Genomic DNA, 7500 nt, shown 5'->3' on the forward strand with positions numbered 1-7500 from the left:
CCTGCCCTTTGAGAAGGCCGACCACCCTTGGTTCCCCACCTGGGCCAGGAATTCAAATTTAGTCCCTCTCCTTGCTGGAAGTCCCCGAGAAAAAAAAGGCGTGAATTTGCCTAAGTGTAAAGCTGGGGTAAAAGCGGGAGTAGCCATGACTCTCTAGTCATTTAAGAATGGCTGGATTTTTTCTAAGTGTCGTCATTTTAGGGTACCAGCACTCCGTGGAGAAAATGCGGCGTGGTGCTTGGGAACAAGAAGGCCGACCTGCCTTGGTTCCCCGCCGGGGTCAGGAGGTCAAAATTAGTCCCTCTCCTTGCTGGAAGTCACCCAAAAAAAGTCGTGAATTTGCCTAAGTGTCTAGGTGCCCTGCCCTTTAAGAAGGCCGACCTGCCTTGGTTCCCCGCCGGGGTCAGGAGGTCAAAATTAGTCCCTCTCCTTGCTGGAAGTCACCCAAAAAAAGTCGTGAATTTGCCTAAGTGTCTAGGTGCCTGGCCCTTTAAGAAGGCCGACCACCCTTGGTTCCCCACCTGGGTCAGGAGGTCAAATTTAGTCCCTCTCCTTGCTGGAAGTCCCCGAGAAAAAAAAGGCGTGAATTTGCCTAAGTGTAAAGCTGGGGTAAAAGCGGGAGTAGCCATGACTCTCTAGTCATTTAAGAATGGCTGGATTTTTTCTAAGTGTCGTCATTTTAGGGTACCAGCACTCCGTGGAGAAAATGCGGCGTGGTGCTTGGGAACAAGAAGGCCGACCTGCCTTGGTTCCCCGCCGGGGTCAGGAGGTCAAAATTAGTCCCTCTCCTTGCTGGAAGTCACCCAAAAAAAGTCGTGAATTTGCCTAAGTGTCTAGGTGCCTGGCCCTTTAAGAAGGCCGACCACCCTTGGTTCCCCGCCGGGGTCAGGAGGTCAAATTTAGTCCCTCTCCTTGCTGGAAGTCACCCAAAAAAAGTCGTGAATTTGCCTAAGTGTCTAGGTGCCTGGCCCTTTAAGAAGGCCGACCACCCTTGGTTCCCCACCTGGGTCAGGAGGTCAAATTTAGTCCCTCTCCTTGCTGGAAGTCCCCGAAAAAAAAAGGCGTGAATTTGCCTAAGTGTAAAGCTGGGGTAAAAGCGGGAGTAGCCATGACTCTCTAGTCATTTAAGAATGGCTGGATTTTTTCTAAGTGTCGTCATTTTAGGGTACCAGCACTCCGTGGAGAAAATGCGGCGTGGTGCTTGGGAACAAGAAGGCCGACCTGCCTTGGTTCCCCGCCGGGGTCAGGAGGTCAAAATTAGTCCCTCTCCTTGCTGGAAGTCACCCAAAAAAAGTCGTGAATTTGCCTAAGTGTCTAGGTGCCCTGCCCTTTAAGAAGGCCGACCTGCCTTGGTTCCCCGCCGGGGTCAGGAGGTCAAAATTAGTCCCTCTCCTTGCTGGAAGTCACCCAAAAAAAGTCGTGAATTTGCCTAAGTGTCTAGGTGCCTGGCCCTTTAAGAAGGCCGACCACCCTTGGTTCCCCACCTGGGTCAGGAGGTCAAATTTAGTCCCTCTCCTTGCTGGAAGTCCCCGAAAAAAAAAGGCGTGAATTTGCCTAAGTGTAAAGCTGGGGTAAAAGCGGGAGTAGCCATGACTCTCTAGTCATTTAAGAATGGCTGGATTTTTTCTAAGTGTCGTCATTTTAGGGTACCAGCACTCCGTGGAGAAAATGCGGCGTGGTGCTTGGGAACAAGAAGGCCGACCTGCCTTGGTTCCCCGCCGGGGTCAGGAGGTCAAAATTAGTCCCTCTCCTTGCTGGAAGTCACCCAAAAAAAGTCGTGAATTTGCCTAAGTGTCTAGGTGCCTGGCCCTTTAAGAAGGCCGACCACCCTTGGTTCCCCGCCGGGGTCAGGAGGTCAAATTTAGTCCCTCTCCAAGCTGGAAGTCATTTTAGGGTACCAGCACTCTGTGGAGAAAATGCGGCGTCGTGCTTGGGAACGAGCATTTAATCCCCGCAGGTGAAACCTAAAAAACGGGCCAAGTGATGTCATTAGAGGCCCTATTTTCAGACAGTTTGGCGTATTTCGGTGACGCCGAGGAGTCCATCAGGTCTTCCCGGTCGAATGCGAGGCCTTTTGGGGGCCATAGGTCATCAAAAAGAGTGGGGGACCGGAGCCCTCCTGTGGACTCCGGCCCTAAATGCACCCAGGATTAAAGGCATCATTTCCAGGCCTTTTGGGGCCCCATTTTAAACAGTTTGTAGTATTTCGGTGACGCCGAGGCGTCCGTCAGGTGTTCCCGGGCAATGTGAGGCCTTTTGGGGCCATAAATTACTGTTAATTGGGGGCCCTGGATGCCTTTTGGGGCCCTATTTTCAGACAGAAAACAGCAACCCTCTTACACTGCAAGAGGACAGCGGGGAATTGAAGCCCTCCCGTGGACTCTGGCCGCAATTGCACCTATAAAAAAAAAAAAAAATGCATTATTTTCCAGCATTAAAGGCATCATTTCCAGGCCTTTTGGGGCCCCATTTTAAACAGTTTGTAGTATTTCGGTGACGCCGAGGCGTCCGTCAGGTGTTCCCGGGCAATGTGAGGCCTTTTGGGGCCATAAATTACTGTTAATTAGGGGCCCTGGATGCCTTTTGGGGCCCTATTTTCAGACAGAAAACAGCAACCCTCTTACACTGCAAGAGGACAGCGGGGAATTGGAGCCCTCCCGTGGACTCTGGCCGCACTTGCACCTATTAAAAAAAAAAAAAAAAAAAAAAAAAAAGCATTATTTTCCAGCATTAAAGGCATCATTTCCAGGCCTTTTGGGGCCCCATTTTAAACAGTTTGTAGTATTTCGGTGACGCCGAGGCGTCCGTCAGGTCTTCCCGGGCAATGTGAGGCCTTTTGGGGCCATAAATTACTGTTAATTAGGGGCCCTGGATGCCTTTTGGGGCCCTATTTTCAGACAGAAAACAGCAACCCTCTTACACTGCAAGAGGACAGCAGCGGGGAATTGGAGCCCTCCCGTGGACTCCGGCCGCAATTGCACCTATAAAAAAAAAAAAAAAGCATTATTTTCCAGCATTAAAGGCATCATTTCCAGGCCTTTTGGGGGCCCCATTTTAAACAGTTTGTAGTATTTCGGTGACGCCGAGGCGTCCGTCAGGTCTTCCCGGGCAATGTGATGCCTTTTGGAGCCATAAATTACTGTCATTAGGGGCCCTGGATGCCTTTTGGGGCCCTATTTCCAGACAGAAAACAGCAACCCTCTTACACTGCAAGAGGACAGCAGCGGGGAATTGGAGCCCTCCCGTGGACTCCGGCCGCAATTGCACCCCTAAAGAAATGCATTTTTTCCCAAGTGTGCACTATAGAGAGAAACCCTACTTATGAAGGGAAATAAACCCCGGGCTGTTGCACATGTGTCTTAGGACAGCAATAGACGGGCTTTTTAAACAGAACGGCATATTTTGTGCTACCCGGGGTGTCCAGCGCGTGTCCCCGGGGTATGTGAGGCCCTTTGGGGCATGCGGCCAGGAAATGTCCTGAACGATCCAAAATCACACCCTGGTTTGAGTGCCACATGTCCCGCAGCAGGTCACCCGAGTCCAGGTGCCCGACATGTACAAAGCGCCCCCCAGCAAAGTCACACTGTGAGTGGGGAAGAAAAGTTGGGAAAGTGTGCAAAAATCCCCAAAATGTTCTAAAATCACACCCAGGTTTGAGTGCCACATGTCCCACAGCAGGTCACCCGAGTCCAGGGATGCCCGACATGTACAAAGCGCCCCCCAGCAAAGTCACACTGTGAGTGGGGAAGAAAAGTTGGGAAAGTGTGCAAAAATCCCCAAAATGTTCTAAAATCACACCCAGGTTTGAGTGCAGCAAGTCCCGCAGCCGGTCACCCGAGTACAAGGGTGCCCGACATGTACAAAGCGCCCCCCAGCAAAGTCACACTGTGAGTGGGGAAGAAAAGTTGGGAAAGTGTGCAAAAATCCCCAAAATGTTCTAAAAGCACACCCAGGTTTGAGTGCCACAAGTCCCGCAGCCGGTCACCCGAGTCCAGGGATGCCCGACGTGTCCACAAGGCTCCCAGCAAAGTCACACTGTGAGTGGGGGAGGAAATTCAGAAATGTAGGCAAAAGTCCCGAAAATGGTCCAAAATCACACCCAGGTGACACCCAGGTTTGAGTGCCACAAGTCCCGCAGCAGGTGACCCGAGTCCAAGGGTGCCCGGCATGTCCAAAGCGCCCCCAGCAAAGTCACACTGTGAGTGGGGGGGAAAAGTGGGAAAAGTAGGCAAAAGTCCCGAAAAATGGTCCAAAATGACACCCAGGTTCGAGTCCCACAAGTCCCGCAGCCGCCCACCCGAGTCCAGGGATGCACGACATGTCCAAAGAAATAATAAAAATCCACAAAAATCCGGGGGCCGGATTCCGGCGTACCGCTTCGGCCCGCGTGCCCTAGTTTGGAGACCGATTTTAAAAATTTGCCGTTGACGGCTAGTTTTTTTCCTTATCACACCCACATTTGAGTGCCACAAGTCCCGCCGCGTTCCACCCAAGTCCAGGGGTGCCAAGAGGTGCCCAGCGTGGCCAGGACGCATGCAGCAAAGTCACAGGGGAAGTGGGGTAGAAAAGTGGGGAAAGTCTGGAAAAGGTCGTGAAAATGGTCAAAAATCACACCCAGGCTGGCGTGCAGCAAGTCCTGCCGCGTTCCAGCCGAGCACAGGGGTGCCAGGAGGCACCCAGCGTGGCCAGGGCGCACCCAGCAAAGTCACAGGGGAAGTGGGGAAAGTCTGGGGGGAAAGTCGTGAAAATGAGCAAAAATCACACCCAGGCTGGAGTGCAGCAAGTCCCGCCGCGTTCCAGCCGAGCCCAGGGGTGCCAGGAGGCACCCAGCATGGCCAGGGCGCACCCAGCAAAGTCACAGGGGAAGTGGGGAAAGTTGGGGAAAAAGTCATGAAAATGATCAAAAATCACACCCAGGCTGGAGTGCAGCAAGTCCCGCCGCGTTCCAGCCGAGTCCAGGGGTGCCAGGAGGCACCCAGCGTGGCCAGGACGCACCCAGCAAAGTCACAGGGGAAGTGGGGAAAGTCGGGGGAAAAGTCGCGAAAATGATCAAAAATCACACCCAGGCTGGAGTGCAGCAAGTCCCGCCGCGTTCCAGCCGAGCCCAGGGGTGCCTGGAGGCACCCAGCATGGCCAGGACGCACCCAGCAAAGTCACAGGGGAAGTGGGGAAAGTCGGGGAAAAAGTCATGAAAATGATCAAAAATCACACCCAGGCTGGAGTGCAGCAAGTCCCGCCGCGTTCCAGGCGAGCCCGGGGGTGCCAGCAGGCACCCAGCGTGGCCAGGGCGCACCCAGCAAAGTCACAGGGGAAGTGGGGAAAGTCTGGGGAAAAGTCGCGAAAATGATCAAAAATCACACCCAGGCTGGAGTGCAGCAAGTCCCGCCGCGTTCCAGCCGAGCCCAGGGGTGCCTGGAGGCACCCAGCGTGGCCAGGGCGCACCCAGCAAAGTCACAGGGGAAGTGGGGAAAGTCTGGGGAAAAGTCGCGAAAATGATCAAAAATCACACCCAGGCTGGAGTGCAGCAAGTCCTGCCGCGTTCCAGCCGAGCCCAGGGGTGCCTGGAGGCACCCAGCATGGCCAGGACGCACCCAGCAAAGTCACAGGGGAAGTGGGGAAAGGTGGGGAAAGTTGGGGAAAAAGTCATGAAAATGATCAAAAATCACACCCAGGCTGGAGTGCAGCAAGTCCCGCCGCGTTCCAGCCGAGCCCGGGGGTGCCAGCAGGCACCCAGCATGGCCAGGACGCACCCCGCAAAGTCACAGGGTAAGTGGGGAAAGTCGGGGAAAAAGTCATGAAAATGAGCAAAAATCACACCCAGGCTGGAGTGCAGCAAGTCCCGCCGCGTTCCAGCCGAGCCCCGGGGTGCCAGCAGGCACCCAGCATGGCCAGGGCGCACCCTGCAAAGTCACAGGGGAAGTGGGGGATTTTTTCTAAGTACCCAATCGAAAGAGGCTAAAAAGCACCTCTTTTTACCTTCTCTCGATTTTTCCAAGTACAAAATCGAGAGAGGCTAAAAATCCCCTCTTTTTACCTTCTCTCGATCAGACACTTAGAAAAAAAACGGGGGAAAAAAAAAAAAATTCTGGGATTTTTTCTAAGTACAAAATCGAGAGAGGCTAAAAAGCACCTCTTTTTGCCTTCTCTCGATTTTTTCCAAGTACAAAATCGAGAGAGGCTAAAAATCCCCTCTTTTTACCTTCTCTCGATCAGACACTTAGAAAAAAAACGGGGAAAAAAAAAATTTCTGGGATTTTTTCTAAGTACAAAATCGAGAGAGGCTAAAAAGCACCTCTTTTTGCCTTCTCTCGATTTTTCCAAGTACAAAATCGAGAGAGGCTAAAAATCCCCTCTTTTTACCTTCTCTCGATCAGACACTTAGAAAAAAAAACGGGGAAAAAAAAAATTTCTGGGATTTTTTCTAAGTACAAAATCGAGAGAGGCTAAAAATCCCCTCTTTTTGCCTTCTCTCGATCAGACACTTAGAAAAAAAAACGGGGAAAAAAAAATTTCTGGGATTTTTTCTAAGTACAAAATCGAGAGAGGCTAAAAAGCACCTCTTTTTGCCTTCTCTCGATTTTTCCAAGTACAAAATCGAGAGAGGCTAAAAATCACCTCATTTTACCTTCTCTCGATCAGACACTTAGAAAAATTTCCCCACTCGTCCTTCCAATGCATTTCAATGGGATTGGAGTTTTCGGCTGGGATTTTTTCTAAGTACAAAATCGAGAGAGGCTTAAATTTTCACCTACTTTTTGCCTTCTTTCGATTTTGTCGTTTTTTTCCTGGTGGTCCAAAACACCACCATCACGTTAGTAGGTGCACCGTGTCTCGACAGGCCAAAATCACAGGGAACGTGTCCGAGTCAAAGTAAGCTATTTTGGGACTCAATTTCGGTGTTTTCCCCCCTATTTTCCCGGTCCTTTTTCCGAACGGCTTTCCAAGGACCTGAGCGACAGGGGCTCATGCGGACGCCCGTGTCCGCCTAGGGGGCGCTGTCCCGGACACCTTTTTGACATTTCCCGCCTGAACGAAATCCTGGACCTGATTCCACCCAGGTACTCGGCGCTTCCAGGGACTCGAGCGACAGGGGCTCATGCGGACGCCCGTGTCCGCCTAGGGGGCGCTGTCCCGGACACCTTTTTGACATTTCCCGCCCGAATGAAATCCTGGACCTGATTCCACCCAGGTACTCGGCGCTTCCAGGGACTCGAGCGACAGGGGCTCGGGGCCCAGGCCCGGTTCCGGTGAGACCCGCCCGGGTCTCCTCCCTCTCCCCTTTCCCCTCTAACCCTCTGGTAACCACGACTTGCCATCGGAGTGGCCCCCACCGGCCGGCTACGCCGGTTTCCCAGGTGGGGGATTCCTCCGGACCTGCAGGTCTGCCTCTATTGCCACCCGGCAAGCCCGATTTGAAGCGAGATCAAGACGACCCGTCTGCCCTAGTTGTCCTACATCGGACCCGCTCCGGCTCGGCCCCGGCGTCCCGCCGCGCACATA

This window comes from Entelurus aequoreus, unplaced genomic scaffold (genome assembly GCF_033978785.1).
Source record: "Entelurus aequoreus isolate RoL-2023_Sb unplaced genomic scaffold, RoL_Eaeq_v1.1 HiC_scaffold_44, whole genome shotgun sequence".
NCBI lineage: Eukaryota > Metazoa > Chordata > Actinopteri > Syngnathiformes > Syngnathidae > Entelurus > Entelurus aequoreus.